Source organism: Pleurodeles waltl, chromosome 10 (assembly GCF_031143425.1).
Source record: "Pleurodeles waltl isolate 20211129_DDA chromosome 10, aPleWal1.hap1.20221129, whole genome shotgun sequence".
Lineage (NCBI taxonomy): Eukaryota > Metazoa > Chordata > Amphibia > Caudata > Salamandridae > Pleurodeles > Pleurodeles waltl.
This window is the reverse complement of record NC_090449.1, coordinates 991,339,310-991,351,421: the sequence shown is the minus strand read 5'-3', so window position 1 is coordinate 991,351,421 and position 12,112 is coordinate 991,339,310.

Here is a 12,112-nt window from a genome sequence, read left to right as displayed (position 1 = left end):
TAAAGACCAACTCATGTCTAGCAGACTTAAAAGCATTTACAACATCAGCACACAAGTCCCCCGGCACACATTCCACACCTTCAAACAGATTGATTAGAGAATGGGTACATAATCAAATTAGCCCAAAGCGCACAGGTACTTGATTAAACAATGGGTGCAGTGAAGAAACTGTGGCCCAGATTTAAGAGGGTCTAGCACCACATTAGCATCATTTTTCATGCTAATCTGCCCTAATGAGGCCTAAATCGCCACACCAGATTTACAAAGTGGCGCAGTGCATGCATTGCACCACTTTGTAACCCCTTGCACCAGGCATAATGTATGCAAGGAGGGACGTTCTCCCATTAGGAGGGCTGAAAAAATGGTGCAATCTAAATGATTTCTTTGGACCATTTTTTGTGCCATTTTTAATGCCTGCACAGAGCAGTTGTTAAAAGGAGGCACACCATTATTTATATTGTGCCTTAATGTGCTTTGCAGGTTTAGCGTCAACATGTTTTACTCTAATACTGCAAAGCACCAAACTAGCATAAAAAATGTGACCCTTATTCTCTAACTACTGCCATGGTGTGCAGTAGATTAAATGTGGTGCACACATGGTGGCGTTAGGGGGCGCTAAGGGGTGCAAGAAAAGTGGCGCTGCAGTGGATGCAGCGCCACGTTTCTTAAATGAGGCCCTGAGTTCTGAGCATAAAAAAGGTCTCAGGAAAACAATGCTGCCAGCACACACTTTTAAGTAAATTTAATCTACCATGAAACACACACGCATTCATAGGCCAAAGAATGCTCTTTACTTAAGCTTTATCAGAAGTATAATGAATAATGTGTAATGATTTAGTTTAGGAATTCAGGGTTATTAGGTCTCATGTCTTGGAGTGGTTTACCACTTTAAATCTGTATCTTGCAAGTCAAACTAATAATTACTATGTGTAATAAAGTATTGCATTGATTTATATAAGAAGGCCTGTCTTTGAACAGGCATTTGAGAAAAAACCCAGAGGTAGTTTGAGCAGGGCTGAGATGCTGTCCTTAGTGTTTTTCACCCTGTTCGAAAACGTAGTAAAAACCGTTTGGCATTGCCAAGAAGAGTCTGCATATTTATTCCAGTATTAGGAGTTCTTGTTACCCCGCAACAAAAACCTGAAGAAGGCTTCCCACCTTGCTTGGTTGCATGACCCAAATAGACTAATGAAAGCCTCACATGGACTAATGGAAGCTTATCTTGTAAGACAGCTGACCAGCACCATCACAATATTCACTGACTGCTAGTGCACCTTGCAGGCTACAGCATTGCCACCAGCTTGATTAAGAGGCAGAGACAATGCTGCAGCCTGTTTTCTGCTAGGCTGGCAGGTAAAAACCAAGGTTTCTGCTTGCCAGCTTAGCGTGGGCTGGGAGGTAGCCTGTGTGGTGGCAACCTCCCCATCAGAAGTTTGGCGGACAGTAAAAACCGTCTGCAATACTTGTAATGACCCCCAGAGTGTCCACTAAGGGCTGCAGCACTGTCTGTGCCACCTTTGAGGTGACAAGGTACAAAATGGCTCCCAGCTTCCACTGCAGACTGGAACGACAGTGATTTTACTGTCAGTTCAACTTTGCCATTTAAACCAATAGCAAAGCCACCCTATCCCTTAACATTATATCGAACTCTCCCCTAAGGAAACACTATAGATTCTATGGCATGGAGTGTTATTTTGTTTTTAGGACATATGTTTCACAATATGTCTCGATACCAGTACTGCCAAATTGTAATTTTTGTTGTCAATAAAGTTGGTAGCCCCATTCAATCAATCAGTTTTTGTAAAGTGCTGCTACTCACCCGTGAGGGTCTCAAGGCGCTGGGGGGGGGGGATAAAGGGTGGAGCCTCATCCGAAGAGCTACGTCTTGAAGTTTGTTCAGAAGATGATTAGCGATGGGCTTTGTCTGAGGCATAGGGGCAGGTATGTTCCAGCTCTTTGCGCAAGGTAGGTGAAGGAGCGACCACCAGCGGTGGTTTTTCAAATGAGAGGGATAGTGGCCAGAGCCAGTTGAGTGGAGTGGAGGGATCTGGTGGGGGTGTGGAAGGAGGCGCAGAGGTTCAGGTAGGACGGTCCGACATTGTGTCTGGCTTTGTTAGTGTTGGTGAGTAGCTTGAAGGTGATTTGTTTTTCTATCGGGAGCCAGTGGAGGGTCCCCAGGTGCTGGGAGATATGTTCTTGGCATGGGAGGTTAAGGACAAGTCTGGTGGCGACGTTCTGGATGAGTTGCAGCTTTTTGATGTTTCTCGTCGCGGTGTAGCCATAGAGAGCGTTGCCGTAGTCAAGCTTGTTTGTGACTAAGGCGTTGGTGAATGTCCAGCAGGAGGAGGTGACTGAGTTTACCTGTCGGGTTATAGATGGGGAGGAGTTGAGGATGATGCCTAAGTTGCGTGCTCCGTCAGTGAAGGCAGGGTGTTGAGAGATGAGGGGCCCCAGGAGTCATCCCATTCTGAGGTGACGTTTGCAAAAATGAAGAGTTCTGTCTTGTCAGAGTTGAGCTTGAGGCAGCTTTCTCTCATCTAGGTGGCAAAGGCTACTAATCCCGAGTGGAAATTCATTTTGGTTGTGTCTGGGTCTTCGGTGAGGGAAATGATGAGTTGTGTGTCATTGGCATATAACGCAATGTCCATTCCGTAGCTTCTGACGATGGCTGTGAGTGGGGATATGTGTATGTTGAAAAGAGTTGGACTCAGAGAGGATCCTTGGGGAACTCCATAGCTGACTCCTGTGGGTTTAGATGTTTAGGGAGGGAGCCTGAGTCCTTCCGGAGAGGAAGGAGTGGATTCATTTCAGGGCTGTTCTGAGGATTTCTACTTCGTGGAGTCTGGTGCATAATGTGCTGTGTGAGACCATGTCGAAGGTCGGTGAGAGGTCAAGGAGTATGAGTGCTGCGGTGTGGCCAGGGTCTAGAAGTGATTGGATGTTGTTGGTGGCTGCAAGGAGAGCTGTCTCTATGCTGTAGTTGCTGTGGAACTTGGATTGGGAGCTGTCAAGAGAGTTGTTGACCTCAATGAAATTTTGTAGTTGTGTGTTTATGGCTTACTTCAGTACTTTGGCCGGGTAGGGTAGCAGCGAGATGGTCCGGAAGTTTTTTTGTTCTGATAGGTCAGCTGAGGGTTTCTTCAGGAGGCGGCGTACTTCGGCGTGTTTCCAGTTCTCAGGGAAGTTGACAGTCTTTATGGAGTGGTTTATCGTGTTCCAGAGCTCTGGCGTGATGGATGTGTTGGCTCTGATGTAGATGTGGTGCGGGAAAGGGTCTGTGGGGGCCCCAGATTGGGTGCTGTTCATGATGTTTTCCATTTCCTCTGTGTGAGTGTGGACCAGCAGTGGATGGTCTGGGTGGGTTCCTTTTGTAGGTTTTGGTGCTGGGTTGGTATTCAGGGGGGAAGCTGTTGTAGATGTCTTGGATTTTGAGGTGCAAGAAGGTGGCAGGTTTGTAGCAGAGGTCTTGAGACGGGGGGATGCTGGTGGCTTTGGAGGGGGGATTTTTGAACTCATTGATGACTTAGAAAAGTTCCTTTATATTGTGTGTGGAGGAGTTGATCCGTTCCCGAAGTGTGTTCTTTCTTGGCATTCTTGATGTGTTGGCGGTGGATGGCAGTTGCAGCTCTGAAGGAGGCGAGGTCTTCGCTGGTTTGGCTATTCCTCCATTTCTTCTCTATGCGCCTGTGGGTGCATTTGGATTCTTGGAGTTCAGTGGTGAACCAGCTGGCTTTCTTTGGTATACGCTTGGCCGATGTCAGCCGGAGGGGGGCTAGAGTGTCAGCGCATTCGGTGATGCATTTGTTGAGATTGCGCGCTGTGGTGTTGGCGTAATTGGAGGGAGGCAGGAGGGATTTGGCAAGAGTTGTGGTGAGTTGCTCGTTGGTTATTTCATTCTATTTCCTGTGGAGGGATCCTAGGGGCACGGATGCGGCTACTGGGTGCATTGATGGTGAAGTGTAGGCAGCGGTGGTCAGTCCAGTTTGGGGTGGTGACGATCTCAATGGTATTGGCTAATAAGACGTATCAGGTGGCATACCAACCAGGATAACTTTTGACTGGGCCTACCAAACTCAGTCATGTAAAGTGGCACATTAATTGTGGCACTAAATGGGGCCTGATGCCTAGGTCAAAACTAATGTCACTGTCAAAGGTAAGCAACTTTTAGAAAGTTGGCACCCTGAGCTATGCTCATTCAGTAGCCTCACAAAGACATGCACACACAGACAGCTTTCTGACCACCTGGGGAGATGTGTGAACAAATCCCAGGCTCAGGAACAAAAGTAGGGCAGTGGGAGCCAGGTGTCAACTCCCCAGATGGCCTCTTAGGGAATCAGCCCAAAGGCATGCTTCAAAGAAGAATCTGCCTTTGATGGGCTGCCTGGCCCCACACCCTTGAGTAGGATGCCTTTTGACAACTTGGAAATATGCCTTCAAACCAGTTTTACCATTGACGTGTCATCCTCACGTAGCCACACCTCTAGGGTAGGCGGCTATGTGCCCCATGATCAAGGAAGGTTCATGCTATCTTGAAGGGGGCAGGAATGTGGCAATCTGGGATAGCCAGATGCCACATATCAATGTAACGACATCACCAAGTAGAAGGGGACCCGGTAGCCATTTGGCGAGTGACTTTGTGGTCCCCCCAGGGCACTTTCCTGTGATAAATATGGCATCCCTGGCACATTGATCCTCAGTACTTGCTGGACTTGGAAGGAGGAGGAGAAAAAGACTACTTTCTACCCATTTGAAGTGCACAAAGAAAGACTGTGATGCCAGAGCAACTGTACCTCCTGCACTTTGGGCTAGAGGAGGTTGGACACTTCTGTGTGCCCCTGCTGGGAAAAAGCTGATTCCTGACCCGAGTCTGAAACAGAGACTCCCAGGGACAGATGACTGACCTCCCAGAATAATGCAGAAAGAGACCAAGTTGCATTTCTAGTAGCCTACAGAGAAGTTTTGCGGTTACCAGATTGTGAGCACCCCAAAGGACAATTGGGAGCTAGCCAAAAGGTGCACCCATGTCTGATGGATCCATGGGGTATGGCTGTGACCAGATTCCTTGCTCAAGAGGGACACCATCCTTAACCAAATACTTGCCTTGTGACCACTGTGTTGCAAAAGTGCAAGGGCTGCATCTGTAGAGGACTTTGTGGGACCACAAGATCTATTGACAGAGTTGCCTTCACTCGCCTGTGGACCGAGGACTTCACCAAACTTCACAACCATTGATCGCACAGCATCAAGAGCATCCTTGAGCATCCTTGAGCCTGCATCCCTCAGCATGAAGACCACTCCATTGTTATCTCTGGCAGTAATTCTGCAAAGTTTGGATCTTGCTCTAAAATCTAAAAGTGCTCTGGTAGCTAGGTAATTGCCAAAAATATCCTTTGTGGAACTTCAGGCAGTGAAATGCGCCACAGGGCTATGCCTGGGGGCCCCTGCACTGCCCATGCCACATGCATGGGCAGTGCAGGGGCCCCCAGGGGCACCCCAAGTCCTCCTTACAGCAGGCCTTTCCATGGCAGTGTTTACCACTGTGGCCAGGCTGGCGGTCAGGGACTTATAATCCCCGGGGCAGCGGTGCAAGCACCGCTGCCCCGGGGATTATGACCGCCAGGCGAAAGCCTGGCGGTATAGTGGAGGGGCCGGTGGTATAGCCGTGGCTATTGCGCCATGGTCATAATAGCTGGCAGAACACCGCCAGCCTGTTGGCGGTGTTACCGCCAGCTTACCGCCGCCCGCCAGGGTCATAATGAAGCCCATTGTTCCTTTGCTAAGCCTTACTGCTGGAAGCCATAGCTACCAAGAGCAACAAACCTGACTGGGCCCTGGATGATATTTGTGAGTGTACTACAAGGTAAGACTTCCTAGCCATACCATATAATACACACAAGTCCTCACAGAGTACAAGTGGGATTTCTAAGCAGTGGGATGGTCTGTCCTTCATTGTTGATCTTGTAGGTATAACAATGGTGACTTAGTATGACTCTGATGACTAGGGTGTTTTTATTATCCCTAGTTTGTAAATATTTCAGGGCCTATTTATGAGAAGGTGACGGAGTGCAGCAAGTCACCTTGCTGCGCTACACTGCTTCACAGGGAAAGTGCAGAAGTATTTAAGGCACTACGGCACATTCCTGCCTTTTCCCCTTTGCTGGCACCCTTTTGGCAGCTAGCACCAAAGCAGGAACACTTGCACCATGGTGCAAAGAAGCCTGCATTGCATGTAGGATTGGTTTTGGGCAGGAAAGGACACTTTACTGCACAAAAACAATCCTGAGAGGCATATTCTGCAGCAAACATAGAAAGAGGAAGTAATGAGGAGAAATAAGGATATTTCTATTACTTATACATCACCTGATAAGGTGTATCTTTTTGATGCATTCCGAGGTCTACCAGTTCTTGTAAATCTGAAATACGTCAAAAGCAATGGGAGTTGTGTCAGAACACCCCCGCAATGCCCATGGAATACCTTCCCAGGGCAGAGTAAGACAACACAGTGATTTGACCTGCATTGGCTTAGTCCAGACTTATGGAACCACCAAGGGCCATGCAAAGTGGACTAGCATGGCTTTATAAATCACTTGTAAGGTTTGTGTTGCCATGTGCCACATTATTTGGTGCATACGCAACACAAACCAGGTCATATATATCCCCCTTAGTTTCAAGCATGTCTGCTTGTAGCGCACGCAAGATATCCAGGTGCATGTCCAGCCATTGTTTAGGTGAAAATATGGAATAAATCAGGTCATACTAGGGCTTCCCTCTGTCAGCATAGTGAGACAGATAGGCATCTCTAAAGTTTTCCGATGTAATGGGAGGTTGCAAGGCAGCACATTTCTGAAGGAAACCTGGAACTAAATCCTTGCCCTCACTGGATACCTTGTATCCTAGAAAGATCACTGTCAGGTGGGCAATCTTCGATTTAAAAAAAGTTAATTTTGTAACCATTTAATGTTAATATGGTCACCACTCTGTCTATCCTGGTTTGGGGTAGATTTAAATCATCATCAGTGAGATATATATAATCAATGTATGAGAATTCCTTGAGATCTAATTGAAAGACCTCCATGATATGTGTTGAAGATAAGTCAGTACTACTTTGTAGCCCATGGGCAAGCGTTGGGCTATACTTTGTTGAAACTATAAGTGATTAGATACCTTTCAGGTGCTATGTTCTGGCTGAAAGGCTCCTGTGGAAACATGCAGGGTCATTTTGTATTTTTTCCACACCAGGTTGATTACAAGCATTTTGTACCATGTATATTTGTTTGTGCATGAATTTGAATTCCGGAAGTCTTAGACAATTTTATATGAGCATTCTGACTTGGAGATGGGAAAAAGGGACATGTTCATTGGTGAGAGGCAAGGCGCTATTATGTACTGCAACTGATCTTATATTGCTTTTATACCACATTTAGCTTCTGGCTTTAAAGGTTTTTGAGCTGGTTGTGGTTCACTGTGTAAGGTAATAACATGTGGACTAAAGTGTTCATCCCACTCCACATGATTTCTTCATAAGGCTGGAGTTTGGCTCACAGACCCTTCACTGCCATACATTTCCCTGATATCCTCGGGTACTATAGGAGAGAACGCTACCCTTCTGACTTCCTCCAACTTGTGGTGCTTCCCTAAAACACTGGTGAGCAGTCTTCTTCTGCTATGAAGATATCATATTCATCAAATAATTGTGACCAAAATACTGCTTTAATAATATGTGGTATGCTCCTTTCAATTGTAAATCCTATGAGGAGGATCTAAATGTTGATCTGAAGTTTTGATCTGTATAAAGCCATCTGTTGGATTTGCATCCAGAAATCTCTGAAGAGTATGCTATACTATTGTGACTTCTGCAGCACTATCTAGTGGTGCTGTCACCCAAGTCATGCTTCACAGGAGTACTTGTAGCTGGATCAGCATGCTTCTTAGAAAGTCCAGGTACATTCTTATTTTTTTACTGATGTTTTAGAGTTCAGTCCTTTCTCTTCCCTATTTACACTGATGTCAATCTTGCATCTTGCTTCACTTTCCATGATGTACTCCTCTTTTCTTTGTTGCTCGGATTGGCTCCCCCTCTCTGTTTTTACTTTCAGTGTCCTGTGAAGAACATGAAGAGTGGCTATCAGAATATTAACTCCAACTAGGTTTTTTAATTTTCTCATGGTCTCTATGTAACCAGTCTTGCTGGATTCCCGAAAAGGGGGTGATCCTGTCTGTTCTTTGTCTTTAACGTTCCTCTCTTTCTTTCCTTCCTTTGCATATTTCTCCTTAACCGAACCCTCAGTGTCATTTTTAGTTTTCAAATGTGGCTTAACAGATTGAGTGCCCAAGGGATTTCTGTCTATGAAGGTACAAATGTCTGCAATTATTTATGGTAATTCTCATTCAGAGTTGTGAACTGGAGCTGCTTCCAGTCTTCACCTAAAAGGGAAGCCTTCCCATTGATACTGCTTAGGATCATAGAGAGTGCGGAGAAGTTCCCCATTAATGTCATTCATATGCCCTTATCTGGTGCAGCTCCCTGCTCATTCTGTACCTGTTTAAGAACATCAGGGAGAAGTGACAAAGAAGGTGTACCATGCATACTGGTGTAAATACTTGCAAAGATGCTTCCCCAGGTATTACAATCCTCTATGAGAGGTATTATTCCAAGAGGGAGACACATAGGCCAATATTTATACTCTGTTAGTGCTGAATTAGCATAATTTATTTTGACGCTAATTCAGCGCAAACGTAACTACATATTTATATTTTGATGCTAGAGCCATCTAGCATTAAAATATAGGTGTGAACGTCATTTTTTGGATGCGTAAAACTACCTTGCATTAATGAGATGCAAGGTAGGCGTTCCCGTTCAAAAAATTAACCCCTAGCTCCATATTTATCCATTGGTGCAAAAATTATGCTTGTGTGGGATGCGGACCCAAAAAATGACGTTAACCCCATTTTGCATCAAATTTTAACGCTTGGGTCTAACCAGGCGTTAAAATGAGGCACATGCATCACTATATAAGGAAAACTCACCAAAGGAACATTTGCTACCTCCAGGACAACATGGAAGTTGTACTGCTCCAGCTAGGCACACACCACAGACATCTGCAAAGACAGCTGCTCCTTCCACCTCCACAACAGCAACCCCAAACACTACAACAGTAGGACAAGACAGGAGGAAGGAGAGGATATTTCAGCAGAGGACAACCCTCCTTGGCCTTTGGGAGCAAAACATCATCAGGACTTAGCGTCTCAACCGGGAGTCCATTCTACACCTGCTGAATCAGATTGCACCAGACATCACATCAAGGCTGCAAACTCCCTACAACATACCACTTATCTCAAAGTTCCTTCCTGAATTGCATATGCTGGCTTCTGGATCATTTCAGACAACAGGGGCCCTAGTGGCTGGTGTCTCCCAGCCATCAATACCTGTTTACCTGCCTATGGTCCTAGATGCCATCATCCGACTCGCTCCCCACTACATCTGCTTTCCAAACAACCAGCAACTGCAGTAGGAGATGAAGTAAGATTCTATCTGATTGCTGGGTTTCGGCATGCGCTATGTTCAATGGACTGCACCCATGTGTGACTGGTGCCACCTGCAGCTACAAAACACCTATACAGGAACCGCAAGCACACGCATTTGATAAACGTACAGGCCCCCCCATTGTGGACCACCATGGACTCTTCACCAACATCTCAGCTAAGTACTCTGGCAGCGTCCATGATGATTACATATTCTGGCACTCCACTGTCAACCAGCGGTTCCATGATCGACAATATGGCAATGGCCTACTTGTCGGTAAGTCAACCAACCAAACAATACACACACAACACACCAACCCTGTAGGACAAACAACATATACACCCCAACAAAGACACATGGGCATGGGACCACAGACTTACTGGCAACAACACATATGCAACATGCCACAGTCCACAACAATGATTGGACATCACAAAAGCAGACACCCACATGTACCTAACACAGCCACAAACTAACAGCCACACCACATGAAGGACAGGAAGAGCTATGTACGCTTTGCATACAGAATAAGACCAAAAACCACTACAAGTGTCTAATGGTTGAATACTAAGTATACTTCACACACATTAGACAAAACCATCAATAGCTCCACCATGTCAATGGCCTATTGCATGAGCATGTAAAGAAATTCACACCTAAGCACATCTTCACCTGATTCATGGTGTGCAAGACTCAGGCACAATCCACATCAAATCACACCCAAATGGTGCTAACCACAAATACATCCCATCTACACATGCCTGACATACCTTCAAGCTGCACATACATCTGTCAAATGCATCAAGTTGCACACATTAGAAGACTAATGTACCTGCCATTATACACAATGGGACCGAATCATGAAAAGTGGTGACACAACTACTCAACTGACACTTCACATGCCCCACTTAGCGCCCCATAACACCATCATGCCTGTATTGTAGGCTAACAGTAGTACACCATGGCCCAGATTCACTGCTAAACTGGAATGCACATAAATGCTATAGTAGACCCCTGTAGGAGTATGGAGGACATGACTGGACATACATTCACTGTACTATGTGACCTTATAGAAATATCGCAGGGCCCCCTCCTAAAGTCTGCACTGTGCATGTGTAGTAAGTCTGGCAGAAAATACAATTACTATGAAGATAGGACATACACTGGTACCAAATGTGATCATCATGCTAAAATATATGTTGTCCGGCAGAGGCTGCTTGTCAAACTTCCACCACATGTAGGCCGCCATTGTGGTCTAAACCTTGCTGGCACATTTAGGAGTTCACTGCTGAGCCTTTCAGTTGAAACATAATTTTCCGTACACCGACCCAGCTGGAAAGAGGCCCAAAACATTCAGCCACTGCTCATGGCACCACAACGACACCCCAGGTTCTCTGAGGATGAGCTAAGGGTCATGGTGGGGGAAATGATCCAGGAAAAGTACGCACCGCTGTAGATGTGACTGCCATTTTCTATCTGTTCACTCACTTGCTACCTGACCTTCAACAGGAGAGGACCTACACTGCAAGTGCTGTTGTGACCTGTGTCTGGAAATGACCATGGCTCGTGTTACTGGGGAAAGGGCCCCTATCTTCACCTCAGCGGAGTTGGATCAACTGGTGGATGGGGGTCCTACCCCAGTACTGACTGCTGTATGCGCCTCCAGACCAACAGGTGAGTACACCGTGAGTACGATGCATGGGGCATGAATGCATGGAGTGCTGTGTGTGAAGGCCTCATGTGGTGGTGGTTGGTGGATGGGCGCTGGGCAGCCTACAGCATGTATGGTGGGCCATGTCTGTGCCAATGGGGATGGGAAGGGGCATGGTGGGCCATGGTGTAACAGGCAGGACAGTTGGACTAATACCGCTCCCTGTGTCTATTTCCCTGCAGGTCAGCGTCCATCAAAAGAAGGGTATGTGGTGTGCCATCGCCAAGGACATGAGGACCCTGGGGGTCTATGGCAGGCGGAGCACCCCCTGTCAGAAACGCTAGGCACAGAAGACAGCAGAGGCCAACCTGGGTATGGCTTCCCCACGAGGAAGGGGTGCCAGTCGAACCCTGACCCCCCTGATGGCCCGCATACTGGCAGTGGTCTATCCGGAGCTAGATGGGCACTTGGGGGCATCACAGCAGCCACAAGGGGGTGAGTACAGTCCCCTAATTTACAACTTACACCTGGTGGGGTAGTATCCAGGTATGGGTGTGTGTGGTCCCTGTGGGAGTCCCTAGGCCAGGCCTGGCCTTGCAGAGTAGGTCCCATGTTGGGCAGGATTCTGATGTGAAAGTCCCCCAAACCAGCCAGTAGGCATCCACTATTGGACAGGGGTCTGTGGGTCTCAGGTATGCTGAAATTTGCGCTAGATGTCCCTATCCATGGGCTAGAGACTAGCATTGTGACTGGTAGTGCATTGCCTAATGCGTAGGGATGTTCCCTGTGTGTGAGTGTGTTGTTGTCAGAGTCACCAGATCCTCGGGGTTTGCGCACGTTCCAAACACGTCCACCACAAGACAGCTCCAATACTCTGATTTGAATGTCACAGAGTCTAAGAGAGTCCAAGTGGGGAAAAGGGGATTAGGAAAGGAACA